General features: G+C 43.4%; 1 protein-coding gene across 1 annotated transcript in view; it reads right to left on the bottom strand.

The window, feature by feature from the left end:
- The window catches only part of TOP6BL (TOP6B like initiator of meiotic double strand breaks), a 39898-nt gene extending 32612 nt beyond the window's left edge, over nt 1-7286 (bottom strand). Inside the window, exons 1-2 of the mRNA XM_087822020.1 lie at nt 7274-7286; nt 2380-2433 (exon numbers count right to left, since the gene is read on the bottom strand). The gene's annotated coding sequence lies outside the window, so the exon portion shown is untranslated. The remainder of the gene's footprint in view (nt 1-2379; nt 2434-7273) is intronic.
- Between the last annotated feature and the right edge of the window lie 11911 nt (nt 7287-19197).

The raw sequence follows: 19197 nt of genomic DNA, 5'->3' as shown, positions 1-19197 counted from the left end.
GATACCTGTAATACTTTCAACAATAAAGATAAAAATAAATAAATAAACAGGGAAAGGAGTAACAAAATATTAAGGAAACAAAAGAAGACAAATTCATTTATTTTAACTTCTTTTGATCTTCAATTAATCTTCTCTTTATAAAATCTTACATGTTATGCAAATCTGGCAGCAAGAGACTGTTTAGAACATACCGAAAGCTTGAAGATTAAGTGTGGATTTACAGGGTAACAAATGACCTATGAGTCCACAAACTCTTCCTTACTTCTAAACTTAATTTATGAAGCTGAGGTCTCACCTCTGAAACAGAAATGGTGATAACACTGATCTACCTCCCAAGAACAAATGAGGTCATGTCTACAAAATGAGCTCCTGAGGGGAAAAGTGTTTGATATGTACTGAGCCTTAGAGTTGTCGATCTTGTAAGATATAAAATTATAATAGTTTTTTTTTTTTAATCTTGAATATGAGAATCTTAGATTTAAAAGTTAAAGAAGAAGTCAGACATTTAAGAGTTCACCATTATGAGTTTCTCACTCAATGTTGAGCAAGCCTGGAACCGTCAGTCTCCCTAACGTATGAAAAGCACCACTCCTCATATCCTTTCCCAATAAATTAATAAAGATGACGAAACAAAACTAAACTTAAAAAAAAAAATCTCCATGATGCCAAATGGGTGAAGTACAGAAAAAGAGCAAAAACTGAACTGTCATAACCATATAACTGTACATCAACAGCAAAGCTATTTCACCTACTTTCAAGGGCTGGTATTCTTATTAGTGTTTGAATAATAAATAAGTTAAAAAGGCCGTAAATTTTCTGACTTGGGATAAACACTTGAACACTTTTTTTAAGTTCTAGCATTTTATTTTATGTTTTTATTATTCATTTCAGAGAGAGGAAGGGAGAGGGAGAGAGAGAAAATCACTGATGAGAGAGAATCATTAATCCGCCACCTCTCGCATGCACCCAGACCTGGGATGGAACCCACAACCCAGATATGTGCCCTGACCTGAAGTTGAACCTGCAACCCTTTGGTGTATGGGACAGCTCTCAAAACAACTGAACCACCCAACCAGAGCCATTGGCTGGTTCTTGTATGTGTCCTGACCAGGGATCAAAGCCACAACCTTGGCATACTGAGATGGTGCTCTAACCAACTGAGCTACCTGGCCAGGGCCTAGGGGAATGTCTTCTAAGTTACCAAATAAGCACCTTGAACATACATACCTCCATTATAGTACTTATCGAATTGTACTTTATTTTCAGAGCTACCTCTCCCTATGACTTCCTTGTGATAAGGTAGATGTTCAATAAATGTTTACTGGATAAAAGTATAACTAGTTAGGGACCAGACAAGAAAGAAAACAAAAAAACACAGACCATTAGAGAGGTAGGAACATAGGGAGGTTTACTTGGTTATTGTTTATTGATCCAGCATAAATAAAACACCCAGCAATATGAGCCTGTTTGTTTAGGAATTGATCCTAAGTATTCCAGATCCAGAGAAAATGTATCTTAATATAAGCCTAATAGAATAGATTGAAGAGTAAAGAAAACTGATGTGGGATGGCTCTAGAATGTACAGATCCCCTAAAGAGAGGTCAGGCCTTATTTTAGGCAGAGAGAAATCAACTTGGCAATGAAGCACACAACATAGTTAACAAACTGAATTCAGAGGCACACTATTCATTTTGTATAGATACAGAATTCTTTAGCATCTGGAAATCTGATGGTTAATGAATCAGCCACCAGAGACTTCCTGATGAAGCTAATTAAAGAATGTAAAGATTTGTGAACAGACCAATTTAAAGCAGTTTGCAAATAATATTACAGGAATGCTAAATAAATAAAAATAGTAATAAAGACATAATGAATGATGCATAAGCCAAAAAACTAAGGAATTCAAATTTTGGTTTTGGACAATTTCCTTTGTAAGCTTCAATGAGTCATTTCTATTGCTAATTAGTAAGAATAAACAGCATTATTGAGTAGATGTTAGTAGTATTAAGAGTCCTAACAGCTGAAGAAAAAACAGGCTAAAATTGGCTACTAAATGTGATTAAAAGACTCAGTTTTTATTGTACACTTGATGTGCAGTACTTCCTCTTTGTACAAAAGCCACCTCCACTTTATCACAAGACTATAAAAATAAGATTAAATAAATATGCATACAATTGCTTTGAGCTTTTAAATAACAATTAAATTAAATTAAGTCACCATGAAACAAACTGTCTAATGTGTGTATAAGCATGATAAATAGGTGGTTATTCCGTAAACTATACTCAACTTTACCTTCTCTCTAGTATTAACAATGATAATAAAACCATTCCCTTCTACTTACATGGCTTTTAGTCTCATGGAAATCGGGTAATTCTTTACCTTTTAGGAAGTTCTTGTAGACCAAGCCACCACAAATGCTTCCTGCAGAAGCAACTGTAAAAAAACAACAGAGTAGAAGAAAATATCATAAATAAAACAATTAAATGGATTTTATCTAAAGAATCAAATGGGAGCCTGAAAAAACTGCTTATAGACAACATAAAAAAGGTGACCAGTACTAATGAGTTCAGTAAAAATAGAGGCATCAAAGAAAAATTATGAGGCCACATGACTGTCTGGGGGCAGAATAACTTCTTGGAGACGGGACCAAATAGAAAGTCTTTTCACCTATATTCGACACCAGGACTGCCTCTTTGGATATTACTACTCCTGGTAGGAAAGGAATTTAGGAAAACTGCAAACTGTAGCTAGTAAACAGAGTATATCATGCCAATAACCCATATTACAGTATAAGGTTCAATTAAAAGTGTTGGCCTTTCTTTTAACCAATTTTCTCTTTAGTAGAAAACAGTAGACTATCAGGTAAGAATTCTCTGTATCTAGAGTTCTAAATCTGAACATTAGAACATTTGGAGCCATAATTCTTCAGGGGAAGAGGGTGAAGGAAGAAGCAAACATCTAAGAAGGAAAAAAAGATGAGAACCACCTGGAGGCTTTTTTCCAAACTGAACATTTCCTGCCCCTGAGGAATGTGATCCGATCGCTAAGAACTAAGAATCACTGCCATAGGAACCAATGGAAATGTGTCCTTCCCTCAAGAAGGCTGCATTGTTCAAGCAGGAAAAGGACGAGAATCACTGAACTGGAGACTGAGATGCCACTCTCTAGCTGCATGCCCTCCAGTACAGTAGCCACTTACCACATGCGGCTATTTAAATTTAGCTAAATTAAATGAAAAAGTCAGTTCCTCAGTCACACTAGCTAGCCATATTTCAAGTGCTCAACAGCCAAGTGTCACTAACGGCTACTGTACTGAATAGCACAGACATAGAACATTTCCATCATCACAAAAAGTTCTACTGGATAAGCAATGCCCTAGATCTCTAGATTTTGAATGATCTGGACAAATGGTTCATACTTCAAAGGCATGAGTCCTAGTAGCATGTAACATTTAATGAGAGACAATCATCTTTTTTTTTTTCTTAGTGTTCCTCATGGGCATACACTGGTCCTAACTTAAAGGAGAGTGGGTGATTGGGACAGGGATGGCAGGTAGGAGCAGGTCTATACTAATGATTAGTGAGGAGCTAGAAGATTAACAAGAAAAATAACACAACCTGTATGCCTTGCAGTGTGTACATGATATTTTTCATTTGCACGTCACATGGTTTCTTCTAACACTTTTTCTTAGTTTTAACAAGTATCATGTCAACAATTGCTGAAAATGGGTCACTTTTGGTGCATCAATGGGTCACTTTTGGTGCTCAAGGAACGCAATCATCCTACACCCCATCCAGCCCCCAATTTTCAGCTATGCTTCTGTTTTTGTACTAAAGTGCTATCCTTCAAATACAAAAATGTCAGTACAGACTAATTTGTAGAACACATTTTTGAAGCAACAGCATTCCCCAAAATTCCCTCTTTAGAACAGAATATGATCTTAAAAACCAAAAATTTTTTAAAGAGCTACAGGGTCAAATAGGTTTGGGAAATGCTACATATGGCCCATTTTGAATGATTCACAGCCCATGCTGGCAAATTAAAGGTTCTGAGAAAATCTAAAGTAATGAAACTTTAGATTCCACTTTCACTTTGTAAAGTATATGATTGTCTAACTGCTATGCTGTACACCTGATACTAGTACAAAATAATATTGAATGTAAACTGTAATTGAAAAATAAAACCTTGTTGATTTTATTTATTTATTTTTTAAAATATATCTTTATTGATTTCAGAGAGAGGAAAGGAGAGGGAGAGAGAGATAGAAACATCAATGATGAGAGAGTCATTGATCGGCTGCCTCCTGCACGCCCCCGACTGGGGATCGAGCCTGCAACCCAGACATGTGCCCTGACCGGGAATCAAACCCCGATCGCCTGGATCTTAGGTCAACGCTCAACTGCTGAGCCACACCTGGCCAGGCAAACCTCACTGATTTTAACCAGAATGCCCCAAATTTAGATGACTAAATAACTCCTTTCTCATAACTCATAAACATCCTGTAATACTCATTGTGGGAAACACTGCAACAAACAATACTTGTTAAAGCCTTCAACAATTACTGATGGAAAGAAACCATGTAGTCATCTCTCAGCTTCTCATGGATGGATCATTCCAGTAATAAAATTTGCTGATTTGTTGTAAAGTTGAATTTTGTGGGGCTAAAAGAGATTTTTGAAGAAGTAAGCCCCAGTACTTGTGAATATGACCTTATTAGGAAATAGGGTCAAGTTCAAATGAGGCCGTACCAGATTAGGATGACCCTAAATCTTGGTGGTATCCTTATAAGAAGGCCATGTGAAGACACAGACACAGATTAGAACAGGGGAGACCATCAGTTAAAGACAGAAACAGAGACAGAGAGTGGAGTGATATGTCTACAAGCCAAGAAGCACCAAGGGCATGTCAGAAGCCAGGAGAGCCCTAGCCGGTTTGGCTCAGTGGTTAGAGCGTTGGCCCGAGGACTGAAGGGTCCCAGGTTTGATTCAGGCTTAAGGGCACATACCTCTGTTGCAGCTTCGATCCCTGGCCCCCAGGGGTGGGGGGGAGCTTACAGGAAACAACCAATTGAAGTGTCTCTCTCACACTGATGTTTCTCTCCTTCTCCTCTCTTCCTCTCTCTCTCCTTTCCACTCTTTCTGAAAAGCAATGGAAAAAACATCCTCAGATGAGGATTAAAAAAAAGCTAGGAGAGAGGCACGGGATGGAGCTCTCCCTCAGAGCCTCCAGAAGAAATCAAACCTACTGATACCTTGATTTTGGGCCTCTAGCCTCCGTGACTGTGAGAGAATACATTAATTTTAAGATACCCAGTTTGTGGTACTTTGTTACAGCAGCCCTAGGTAAGTAATACTTGGTTCTTCATCATTAAAGACTTCAGACCAAAGACAGCACATCACATTTTCAGGTAAAGATGGCAGATTGAACATACACAGCTCTTTTACTCCCTCCTGAAATCTGAATAAAACAGTAGAAATGGGATATTTTTTAAAAAGGAATAAGCGACAAGGATAGAGAATAAGACACAAAGATGACTGTAAGAAAATTCTAGAAACTGAAAAGTGGAAGAACTAGTGGGAAAGGATTTAGAAGACATGACAAATTGAATTATAAAGCCAGAAAATAAGAAGGCAAAAAAATCCCCAAAGTATACAACAAAATCCCCACAGACTCAGGAATGTCCATATCAAGAGCCCTAGAAGTAGGGGTGGGGTGGGGTGCGAGCTAAAATAAGAAGAATAGGCTGGGGGGGGGGATTTAGGAAGTAGTTAGATCTTTAGAGTCCCTCCCCCATTCAGCATTCTAGGGACTGGCTCTCCCTAACCTTGGTGGGTATGTGTGTGTAAGGGAGAGATTATTCCTTAAAAACGTAGAACATGGGTCTCTGGGCTGATAACCAAAATTTAAAACAAAGGGATTGAGAGAATATAAGCACTGAATGCTGAGATCCCCAACACCTCTCTTACCCCTCAATCCTAGAATGCTGGCAATCTGGCTTTCTATCCACCTGGTGAGACTATGACTATACGAATAAAAAAATCTAGAAGAATACATATTGGATATTATTTAATAATTATCACAAGGGGTGAGATTACCAGAAAGTCTCACTTTCCATAATATATACTTCTGTAATGTTGGAATGTTTTGTGAGAAGCATACATCACCTTTTCTTCTACCCCCCTCCAAAAAAAATATGAAAATAAGTACAGAAAGATCAGAGACAGTAAAGAGAAATGCCACCTATACTGGATAGGCTAAAGAAATCCATTAGGCTCAACATACCTTTGGAATTGGGTTTCTTGCCAAAAGCTATTGTGGCTCAAGTCCTTTGCTTTGAGTGAAATCAAGTTTGCTACCTTGGCAACAGTTTACTGGAATAGAATCAATACACAATCTGATACAACTATATATAGAGCAACATTGCCCTAGCCACATAGCTAACCATCTCTCTCTCGTGAATGGTGGAAACTCTGTTCAGTCAGAGTGAAGTTCATGTAGAGTAGAAGCAAACCAACCCATCATACCTCTCTTGAGGATATTTACTGATACGTACACAAAGAGAAGACAGGCCAGGTGAGAAAATGTCTTGTAGACCCTGATATACTAGCCAATTTCAACTGGGACTCAGGGTGATTCCTCTAAGGCTGATGGGACAACTCCATTCCAAAGTATACTAAAAAAATACACACACACGCACCAAAAACCTAGACAAACAAAAAAGTTATTACATCACAAGTTCAAGAAAACTAATTTCAGAGCCACTCAGTGCATCAGTTTCTCTCAAAAGCTTAGGCAAAAATGACAAAAGCATAAGAGCCAAATGGAAGATACACATATTTTCAAACTACTGTTAAGTTAGGGTTATCAAAGTATGAAGTATTCATCATTTTCTTTTCTTCTTTTATTTTTTGGCTCTTTCCCAACTACCAAAGGCTAGACATGAAAGAAAAAGGAGATAAAATTCAATGTAACATAATTTTGCTGTGAAAGAGGAGGTGGGAATCAAAAGCAAGAGTGGGATTGTTTCTGACCAATTTTACCTTAAGCCAATAAAATAAATGCTCCTGTGATAAGTCATTCTACTCACCTTTCCTGTATGACGCATTTGTAAGTCTATCATCAGATACTTATTACATAATCATTTAAGTTTTTAAAGTATGGAACAACCCTGAAGTGATAACATAAATGGTTATGACTAATTGAAATTTTAAAATAAACTATAACATAAATCATGACAACGATAGAAAATCAACATTTTTCTTCCTCCACTTACTAGTTGTTACACAATGAAGAGTATTTGCCTGCTGCTTAGAATTTAATGCTTCTGTGGAAATCATTAGCTGTCCTTCTAGCAATGCTCCCTTTGCTGTTTCACACTTCCGACAAATTATTAAATATCTCAAAATCTGAAAAGGGCACAATTCAAAGAAAACACAATCTTCTTTAGAAATCATGGCAATACATTTGTATGATACAGTTATAATTTCAAAAAAATACTCTTGCTTGCAAAATGTCAGGTTTACATTTGTTCAGAACAAAGCATTGTATCTAAACAGAAGAAATCGCTTAGGGGAGTGACAAAAAAGGAGACAGTGAAACTCAACACAATGCCCAACAAGATGGGAAATGGAGACACTAAATTGCTTTATTCAAAGGAAAGTTCATCTGGAAATAATAATTTGAAAAAATTAAGTGGGAGTTTGTTTTTCCTGTTTCTTCCCCCCCCCCCCCAAATAAAATCCAACATTAAGTTATGACTCATCTTTACCTTTCATTAAATCAACATTTCTGAGGGTCAGAATACTAGTTAAAAGCACTGGCTCTGGAGGCAGATGCATACCTGTTTTTGAACCCTGATGCCCCAATTCTAGTAAGTGACCCTGGGAAAGTTACTTCTCTCTAACCTCAGCTTCCTCATTTATAAAAATGACAACAAATCTACCACATATGGCTGCCGCCAAATGTGAAAAATGCTTAATACAGTGCCTGACATACAGTAAATACTTAATAAATATTGCCCATTATTTCTAGTAAGTTCACCCGCAGTAAAGACTGCACCCAGTATTTTAAGTTGAATAGATCTCCAAGATGTCTGGATAAAACATTCAATCCTGATGAAACAAATTTGAAATAAAATGTATTTAACTCCATTATTATTTATGGAAGTGGACTCTCACTTCCACACTAAGGTACCACGGGGAAAATGATTACCCCCCTTTAAAAAAAAAAAAAAAAAAAAAGCAGATCTCAGGAACAGAACTTGGGAACTAAGACCCTCATTCCTACGAGTTTATAAAGACGGTTTGCAGGAACGACAGCCTAACCCTTCCCTTCACACATCCCTTGACTTACTGCGCTCCCTCTGTTAAGATTTCCCCGCGGTTTCTGTCTCCATAACGAGAGAGCCGTTGGGAACTGAACACTGTCTGGCCTGTGAGTCAGACGTTCTGAGTTCTATCCTAGGTTCTGTCGCCTGTAAAATCTACTTTCACTGATGATGACAAGGGCGGCAGGGAGGCTGGAGGAACGCTAAGCGCCGTCAGGTCAGCCCCGCGAGGCGCCCGGTTCTCCGGTACCGTCTAGTGTCCCTTACAAGGCCAGGAGCTAAGACTCCAACCAGGTAATGGCCGCGGAAGTGCCGTAACGGATGAACACGTGTAGTGAGTGGGTGCCGGCCGTTCAGCCCCCACCTTCCAGAGCAAGAACCGACCTCTGGTCCGCGGTGTGGTCAGAGCTGGGTGCGGCCTTTCGTCACCCCCGGGCCCAGGGAGCTGCCCCGCACCGTGTTTGGCCCGAGGGCCTGCAGTGACTCTCCCTCACTCCCGTTTTGCGCGGGTTGGTCCCAATGGTCCCCCTGGGCTGCCCATCCCTCTGCCCGCTGCCGGCCCGCCCGTCACGGGGTGGGGCCCCTGAGGCTGGCGTCCCTGCTCTAACCCGGTGTCTGCTAACGTTGGGCAAACAGTTCCACTTCCCGGGCCTCGGGTTTCTCAGCCGGGACGTGGGAGCGGCGGCACTTGGCCGTTCCCTCCGGTGAGTAACTCGCCTCCTTGAGGACCCCCAGGCTTCACTGCCCAGGCGCCCCCACGCCCGGGGTCCCATCTGCGCCTCACAGCCGCGTGTGCGGCAGGCTGGCTTGAACAGACTCATATTCCAGAACCTTCCTCTGCCACCTCAGGCAACGCCAGAGCCCTCCGCCCAGACTTCTAAGTCTCCTCACACAGCCCATCTCCTCACAGACTGTCCTCCGCTTTCTCTCACGTCCCAGCATCACCTCACACACGGCTGTGGCCGTCCCCTCCATGCCGCACGAGGAGCCGCAGCGACGCCCACTGCGGGGGTGTTCGCGGAGCCTTCCGCCTCCGCCCGAGCCCACGCCCACACCCACGCCCACGCCCAGCGGCACAACCGCGTTTCTTCCCGCCCGCGCGCGCCCCGCCCACCTGCCCGCCGCGTCTGCGCACTCGGCGCGGCGCCGCCCCGCCCCTCAGGCCCGGAGCGGCCGGGGCCTGCCGGGAGCTGTGGGAGCCGCACGGGGCCGCCGCGGCCCGTGGGCGGGCAGGTGGGCGCGCCGCGGGGCTGGGGAAAGCCCGCGGGCGCGAGCGAGGCTGGAGGCGAGCGGAATGAGGCCGGGCCGCGACTCCGCCTTCCTCTCGCAAGACAGTTCCCACGGTCCGGCCGAGGCGCAGCCCTCAGCCCCTTCAGGACGCTTCGGCCCCCCTCAGACGAAGGTGAAGAGGCTGGTGCGGGACCCCAGCCGGCTCTTGACCCCCAGCGGCCTCACCACGGCGGGGGCTGCCCCACTTTTATTTAACAAGTAAAAATGCAGGACGGCCAGTTGAATTTGAATTATAGTTTAAAACGGGAAAAAAAAAAACAAACAAAAAAACCCTTAAGCATTACGTATATCCCATGCAATATTTGGGACAAACTTATACATAAAAAATGATTTGGTCATTTGAAATTAAAAACTGGGCGTCCTGTATTTTCACTGGCAACCTGTCCCAAGCATGTCCCCAAGCCTAATTCCAAGGTGCCCAGCCAGCCCCAGGCAGGACCTGGAAGGGGACCCCGGCCCCTCCCCGCCTTAGACTCCACTAAATATCTAAGGGCAGGCGCTGGCTTTCCTAGGCTCACTGACAGGAGAAGCTCTGGGGTTTTCCACGAGTGTTTCCAGCGGAAAGGAAGGTAGCCCAAGACTCCAGCTGCAGGGCTAGGGCAAGCTCAAGGAGGGGCGTGCCCAGTGGGGGTTGAGCCCACACCAGTGATCTGGCTGCTGGTTCCTCAGGCGGCCAGAAGAAAACTGGTGAGAGAGATTCCTGCCTGGCAGAGAGTTGCCCAAGAAGGGTGGGACCGGGTGTTGGCTGCTTTCCTTCAGGGAAAATTCTTCCACCCCAGCTCCACGAAGCCAGGATCAGATAGAACAAGCGGAGGAGCTGGCCAAGTGCCTGTCCAGTGCCCAGCCTTGGTGCTACTCCAAAGAACACGTCTCCTGAAACCTGAATCATGGCTTTCTTGAGTCTGAGCTCAGCGCTGTTGACCACCCTCCCTGTCTCAGTTGCTAACAGGTAAACCTGTTGGAGAAAGGTGGGTTTGATTTCTGGAAAATTCATCGTAAATTCATCGTAATACCAGCTCAGCTTTGATGAGCTGGCATTTGGGGAATCACTGGGGCCTTTCTCTCCCTTGCACTCCCTTCTCTCTCAGGTGCCCCCTTTAGGAAGGGGAGTTGACAAGGAGAAGGGAGCTAATGTTTATTGAATGACTTGCTGTTGTCACCACTGGCTCTTTATGTAAATTTTTAACTCTCACGGTATCTTGTGAGACAATCATTGACACTCTTTGGTGGGGGAGAGACCAAGGTAATGAGGATGACTCTAAAATCTTTCCCATGGAGAATGATGGCGCAGCAGAAAATGCCCCACCTTGAGAATGGCACTGGGAATAAAGGGTGGAGGAACAGTTGCCAGTGTTGAAGTACTTCAGATAAGTTGGTCATCCTGGCTTCCAGCCTTTGTCCCTGGAGCAAGCCTCGGGGATGAACATGCAGTGGAACAACCTACACCATCTTAGAGGCAGGGGAGGCCTAACGGGTTGTAGGGATGCCACCCCTCCCTGCCAGATGCAGGCAGAATTGAGGAAGGGAGCCTTTGACATAGGGCCTGCCATCAGGATTTCCACAACATAAACCCCTGCAGCCAGGCAAGGTTTGATGCAGGCTTGCCATCTGGTGGGCATCTCCTCTGTGCCAAGTGGTCTTCACTTTTTCATATTTATTCTAAATAATCCTCCCAACCTTGTATGGGAGATGTTATCATTTTGTAAATGATGAAGATGAGGTTCCAAGAAGAGGTTGTATCACACTGAATGTGTGGCAGAGCCAAAACCTAAAACCTTTTAACCCCTCTTTCCGCTCCCCCACAGCTACCCAGTGCCTGTCCCATCTGGATGCGACCTGCCTAAGTGCTTGTCTCAGAATTCTATAGTATGGGACATGAATATTGCCATGAAAAGCAAGCCCCTCCATGCAAAAGCTAAGGAGCCAATGAACTCAGATGCCCTCATCTCCCACACACAAAGGCTTGAATGAGCCACAGCATCCAGCCCTTCTTTCACCCAGCATTTTTGCCCCCAACCTACTTGGGGTCTAGTGTCTAATATACTATTGGACTCACTCCACATTACTAAGACTCTTTGTACTCAGACCTCATCTTCAGAGTAATAGAATGTTAGAGCCGGAAGGAACTATCGAGGTTCTCAATAGATGAAGACATTTGAGGCTCAAAGAAGTTAAATGATCTGCCCAAGGTTAAGGTCACCTTAGTCAACCAGGTCAACCAAGGAGCCTTTGGATGCTGCTTTGGATGTCTGAGGTTTTAGCAGTGCTTTTAGGGGGCCAGCTCTCTCTAGTCCTTAGACTTAGTGGCGTACTGATTCTGCTTGCATTCCTCCACTCACCTCAGGATTTGGATTAGTGTTCCAAGCCCATTTTGGACATTCTGTTTATTCTAAGAAGTCTCCTTTCTGGTCAGAAGAGACCCCACCCGAAGAGTCCCAGACTGATTCTGACCCAAACCTAAGGGTTTGAGTGGAACCAGAACATCCTAAGGAATGCTGTCAGGTGAACAGTGACATTTCAGGAACTGTTGAGCTGGCTTTCCCTTCTGAATATGCCCTTTCTGTGTATATCATTCCTAAACACTTCTGAGGTCCTTCCTTGTTCTCAGGCTCCCCTAGAGCATTCAAGGGCCCTGAAGAGACTAACCCCAGGAACTTAGGCAAAAAATATCCCTGAGGTCCCCCTTACCAGGCTGATGCAAAATGAAGTCCATTTGAGGAATTTCTTCACCCCTCGGAAACTATTAAAAGAAGCTGTTTCCTATACAGACAATAGGAAAGGGTTAACTGCTTCTCTCAGGTCTTGAGCAAAGTCTGTCCCCCACCAGTTCCCATAACCGGGTTTCCTGAAATGGAGCAAGTCCCAGGTGCCTCTCCACTAATCACATCCTTGGAAATGGGGCCATGAAGCTCAGATTAGCTCATCCCTTCACCTTCTTGAGGCCTTCTCCACCTGGAGCACAGAATCTGGGGCAGCTTCACTACTTACCCCTCTGCTTTCCTGTCAGGGGTCAAACAGGAATGTTCGTGCAGGGGAGTGTTAGGTTAGGGGGGCACTAGAGGCCATAGTGGTGCTGACTTCTGTGCCATTTCTTGGACTGCAACATTCATTCTTTCTCATTCTAAGATTTATGGGCAAAGTAAAGATACCCCCCACCCTGGGACACTACCTAAGTTTGCGTGACTAGTGTTTTCTTCTTCATCCCATTCCCTGTTTTTTTTTTCCCTGTCCTTCTTAAAATGACTGACGAAGATACTTCCTGTTTTTTCCTGGCTGACAATTACCCTTTGCACAGACTCTCTGGTTTCTCCACTATTTGCAGGTTCTGGGGCCAGGCCAGGAGATTTTGTTCCTTTCCCGTTAATGTTCAATTCCTCCACTTCCTAGATAACCAACAAAATCTGTATCACAAAGTGGTCCTTCCCTCTGTAGTTGGCTTTTTACCTTCTTTCTAGGCAGGTGCATTTGTCCTGCCAGCTGATACCCACTGGAAGGGAAGTATTCTTTGTGGCATAGAAGCCCTGGGACTAGAAACAGCAGTGTAATCTGGTCACGTATGGCCAAGTAAACCTGTTGACCCAAAGGCCAGATGATCAACTTTATTTGAAAGACAAATAGGCCAACTGGGACAAAGATTTGTCTTGTAGGAGCCCCACTGAAAAGGACACTGGCTGCAGGTGTTCAATCTTGGTTCAGTCTTTGTATGCTCACACTCCTCTGAAGTACTTTACCAAGAATGCTGGTTTACAAAGTCTCTAAAGCTGGTAATACGGAACCTCAGTTGAGCTGATTTTTCACTGATCTCTGAAGTTGACTTGATTTTCATCTGTTCTGGTTTTCAGGCCACGTCTGTCTTCTGTTTCCCCACCTTTCCTTCTCACCAGTTGAAAACGAGCTGTGGGCTCGAAAGTCTAAAAAAGGTCAGGATGTCTGAATTCTTTTCCCCTTTAACCACTCACTTTAGGTGTTATGTTCTAGTTTTCCACAACTAAAATAGGAAAATTCTCCCAGGAATATAGTTAAAATAACATCTGTGAAACAATTTGAGAGTTTTAGAACCTTCAAATTAGAAGAAATTTTAGAAGTCATTTAGTCTAGTATTTCCCAACCAGAGAAACACTATTTTTTCCAATCCGTTTCCATTATCCCCACTCCTCTTCCTGAATAGCCCCTCTCTACCTCCTTCCTAATGTCTTCCTGGTACCCAAGATGGGGAAGGATCTAATTTGTACAATATATTTAGTGTATTTAGGGTTGGGAAACACTGCCCCAATTCACCTCCCTATTTCATGCAGTAGTCATTCCAACAGTCCCGACAAGTTGATACCTAGGTTTTACTTAAATATCTAGTGTTGGGAAATTTGCCACCTCAGAATCAACCCATTCCAGTTTTGGACAGCAGTGGTTTGGTGCAGACTTTTTCACCATATTGAATTGAAATCCTCCCCACTGTAGCTTCCACCCATTGATCGCAGCTCTACCCTCTGAAACCACAGATAATTCATCTAATCCTTTTATAAAGGGGAGTGGGGAATACCCAGGATAGTTATTGTTAATTTGTCACAATAGTTCAGACCTGGCCTAAGTGATTATATTCCAGATGTCCTGTGCTTTGTGTACCAAGTTTTGTGTGAATCAAAACATTTTAGACATACTGGGAAGTTGACTCTTTAAAAAGAAACCCTATTTTCAGTTCTCTCTGAAATACAAATACCACCCCTATTACCATTTTATGCAAATCTAGATTTTCATACCTCATTACAGGCACACCTCACCTTATACCTCACTTTATAGCGCTCCAGGGATGTTGTGTTTTTACACATTGTTTTACAATTTGTGTTTACAAATTGAAGGCAAGACCCTCTACCAACAAAAAGATTATGACTCGCTTTGTTGCGATGCTTGTTTTATTATTATTATTTATTATTATTTTTTAAATATATCTATTGATTTCAGAGAGAGGAAAGGAGAGGGAGAGAGAGAGAGAAACATCAATGATGAGAGAGTCATTGATCGGCTGCCTCCTGCACGCCCTGACTGGGGATTGAGCCCACAACCCGTGCATGTGCCCTGACTGGAAATCAAACCCCGATCGCCTGGATCCTAGGTCGACACTCAACCCCTGAGCCACGCCTGGCCGGGCAATGCTTGCTTTATTGCACTGGTCTGGAACCAAGCCTGCAACATCTCCGAGGTCTGCCTGTGTGTTTTACCTAAGGCAGGATTTGCCTAAATACAAAACAAGTAAAATAAATATAAAGCAACAGCTAACATTTGTTGAGCTCTTATCCAGCACCATGCCCCTGACGTGCATTTTTTAGTTTCTCACCACAACGTCTTTAAAATTATCCTCTGTTTACAGATGAGAAAACCGAGGCTCAGAAAAATTAAAAAACTTGCTCAAGGTCATACAGTTATATTGTGATGGGCCAGAATTTCAACAAGGCCATAAGACTCCAGAGTCTTGTTCTTAACCACCACGAAGTTTTAGATGCCAATAATAGTTGAACAATAATAGTAGCACTGCACAAGTAAATTAGGTTACAATACAGAAAACTGACCTAAAATTTCTATAGCTTCAAAGATGTACACTAAATCTCTTCTTTTTTGGGTTCTAGCACTGTAGGTTTCCCAGCATAATTCACATTTTCCAGTGCAATTTGATCAAGGAACCCCAAAGACTTCCCTTCAGCTATTAGTAGTAAGCAGATGCTGCCCGAATTTATTTCAGGTATTCAGGTGTGATCAGACATTTTTTCAAGGGGTGTGTGTATTACCAGGGGTTTGTGGCATAAGCTTCTAAGAAGAAAGGAATGGTTCATTATTGACAGGTTAAAATAAAAGCATTGAGAATCATGGTTGACCCCAGCCTGCCCCTAGATGGGTTGGAATCATTCAAGTGGGTTGTTAGGCCCAGTTTTTAATGGTGGTTAGGTTTGGAATTTAAAAATAGTTCTAGAGACATGGTCCATAAATAAGTGCTGTTTTGAATCCAAGCTGGACAAAGATAAATGGATGTAATACTTCTGTGTTCTCAGAGAAGTTCCATATTCTCCAATTTAGTCAACAATAGCGTTCACTCACAATGTTGCTCTGCTCAGAACACATCCCTCAGAGCTCCTAGAACCCCAGACTCTTCTACACTGTGTAAGGGAGCTCCAGGTCGGACTCTCTTCTGTCCTCCAAGCCCCACCTCCCCAAACCCTACCATCAGAATGCCCCATTTGACTTAAGACTCTACCTTGGCAGACTTTCACTTTCAAATACATCATCATTCTTTGCAAATCGTGTCCTGAGCTGACGTTATACTGGCCTGCTGGTCCATAGCAGTTGCAGGAAGTCAGGTCTGTCCTTGTTCGGCACTGGCACTCTCCTTGCAAGCCAACCTTTCTGACCTTTACTTGTATATCAGGCTTATTTACAACCTCAATCATAGACTCAGATGAGGAAATATGTAATTTTCTTTATTTCTCAACCTAGCTCTTCAGACCCCATTTCTACTAATGGCAGAAAAATGATAAACCTGGAGAATGCCAACTCAATCATTTCAAGTGCTACAAGCAGTCTCTTAGGATTCCCCTCCCTGTACCCTTCCCTTCATGGTATTCTAGTTTGGGGTTTATGTATCATTCTGACATGGGAGGGGCATCAAGGCCAAGTGCCATCTTCTGTCCCTCTTACCTAACTGATAAAGAATAGCTTCCTTGCCCTAGCTGGTTTGGCTCAGTGGTTAGAGTATCGGCCCGTGGACTAAAGGGTCCCGGGTTCGATTCTGGCTAACGGCACATGCCACAGTTGCAGGCTAGTCCCCAGCCCCTGTCAGGGTGCGTGTGGGAGGCAACCAATCGATGTGTCTCTCTCACATCAATGTCTCTCTCTCTCCCTCTCTCTCCCCTCCCCCTCCCTTCCACTTTCTCTGAAAAGCAATGGAAAAAATATCCTCAGGTGAGAATTTAAAAGAAAAGAGTAGCTTCCTTCACTGGACCTTGGCCACAGGGCTCTATGGCCAATACATCTGCGGCAGAGTTCCCTGGCAGGTGGAACTTGTGGTCTTGGTACAGGCAAAGTGCAGCAATTGCTTCATGGGGAGCTTGGTGGCTCCCACTACTGAACCTCCATCTGTTCCCTAGCTTGCTCAGGTACCTCTCAGCCCCTGCTTTGGGGTTCTCACCGCCCACTCCAAAGCAATCCCCACAGGCACCCTGACTTTCAGCTTTCAGCTCAATCTCACACTCCTCCCAGGAAATGTCAAGGAGCCAAGGAGAATCAGGCTTAGGAGGTGACGAGGTTGGAGGTGGTGAGGAGATGGAATTTATCTCAGACCTCCTGTGCCTACACAGGTGACGATGCCATTTGTACTCTGTGGTGGTAGCCCCTGTTAGCACAGGGTGCTTTGAGAAGCTGTGCCTTCTCAGAGTTCCAGGAATGATATGGAGCCTAAGCCCCTTCTGGCCACGATTGTTTGGTGGTGGAGACAGCAAACAAAGCCCCGCAGATGCATCTCCTTTCTCATTCTTTTCAATTCTGCTCCAAGCTCAAAAGAGATTATATTTTCTGTACATGTTCTTTCCAATTCAGCAGCTGATGGCATAAATTCTGAGCCTTGGGTTTATCAGGTTCTGTCTCTTGATATTTAAAGGGAAGCTTCTACAGAAAAATTTTTAAAAATTCCTTTCTTCCTGGCCTGAATTCACCACACATTCGCTCTTGCCCTCTGTTTTCCCTCCCACTGCCCTTCTCTCCATTTCTCACAAGCACCATGCATCCTGCATCATCAGGCCTGGTACTCACACACTCTGTGTCCCTGTAGCTGAAAACATGGCTCAAGTGTCAGACTGTCTGGGTTAATTAAAATCCCATCTCTACCTCTGCCTGGTTCAGTGACACTGGGCAAGTCACTTAATCTCTCAATGATTCTGTTTCCTCTTCTGTAAAATGGGGTTAATTATCACTTCTCAGAGGTTGTTGCAAGAATTAAGTGAAACAATATATGTAAAGTGCTAGAAAGATATTCCCGATTAATGTGGTTTTTTGTTTTTTTAAAAAATTTTTTACCTTTTTTGATTTCAGAGAGAGGAAAGGAGAGGGAGAGAGAGCGATAGAAACGTCAATGATGAGAAAGTCATTGATCGAGCCCACAGCCCAGGCATGTGCCCTGACCGAGAATCAAGCCCTGATTGCCTAGGATCCTAGGTTGATGCTCAACCGCTAAGCCACGCCTGGCTGGGCTCCTGATTAATGTTGATAACGGCTATTGTTCTTCATTCTCTGCCTGGTTAATGCTCTTATATTTCAGACCTAGCTCAGATGGCCTGACCTCCCTAACCAGGTTATGACTTGCTGTTTTATTCTCACATAGCATCCTGAACTTTTCATTCATAGCACTCATTATCTTTTATGATTATAAATCTGAGTCTGTAGCCCTGGCTGGGTGGCTCAGTTGATTGGAGCGTCATCCCATACACCAAAAAGTTGTGGGTTCAGTGCACATACCTAGGTTTTGGATTCAATCCCCAGTCAGGGCATGTGCTCAGAGGCAATCCATCCATGTATCTCTCTCACATCGATGTCTTTCTCTCTCCCTCTCTCTCAAAATCAATAAAAAACATGTCCTCTGGTGAGGATTTTTTTAAAAATCTGAGTATATATATACTTGGTGGTGACTGATATTTTATTAATGTCTGTCAATTCCATCAGACTGTAAACCCCAAGAGGACAGAGACAGTGTCCATTTTACTCACCATCATATCCCCAGATCCCAGCACAGTTCCTGGCACATAAGCTGGAGAGCTTTTGAATGAATGTTTGATTAAACAGGAGGCAAGGAAGTAGAGCCAATGAGTTCAAATGACTCAAGAAGATTGTGATCATAAAGAATAAGGGCAATGTGGAGGAGGAACAGGGTTTCTCACTTATTTTTTAAGCTAGCAAGTACTTGAGCGTGTTTAAATGCTGATGGGAATGAGCCAGAACAGAGGGAGCTCACCAGAAGGAATGTGAGCCATGAGGCTGTGGGAGGGACTTAGGGAAGCAGCCAGAAGAATCAGCTTCAGACAGAAGGAGGTAAGAATTTAGCTCTGTCTGTAGGTTTAGTGGCAGGAAATCCTAGCAAGACCTTTCCGTGAGTCTTGGTAATGTAAGCAGAAAATCTGGATTCTCCGAGAAGCTCAGCCTACTTGGTGGACATCATTTAATTCACTTTTGCAACTTATGTAAAAAGGAAGCCTACATTTCTTCATCCTTGACTGTACTGACGCACTACAGAGCAAAAAAACAAGTTTCTAAAGCAACTCAGCAACACAGCTGAGACGCGTGATCTCAGCGTTCTCTTTATGGAGAACACTTCCTCCCCAAACTGGGAAAGAGTATGGCAAAATGATAACATGGCAAAATAGTAATCACTGGCTGACACTGGCTGTGTGATTACTCTCTGCCAGGCACTGTTCTAGTACTTCAACTGCAATAACTCATTTGGCCCCCACATTATGGCACCATTTTACAGGTGAGGAAACTGAATCCCAGGGAGATTAAGTAACTTGCCCAAGGTCAACAGCTAGTGGCAAAACTAGGTTTTACACACA

Source organism: Miniopterus natalensis, chromosome 11, assembly GCF_054644295.1.
Source record: "Miniopterus natalensis isolate mMinNat1 chromosome 11, mMinNat1.hap1, whole genome shotgun sequence".
Lineage (NCBI taxonomy): Eukaryota > Metazoa > Chordata > Mammalia > Chiroptera > Miniopteridae > Miniopterus > Miniopterus natalensis.
The sequence above is the reverse complement of the archived record's forward strand: the minus strand, read 5'-3'. Positions and strand labels throughout refer to the sequence as shown.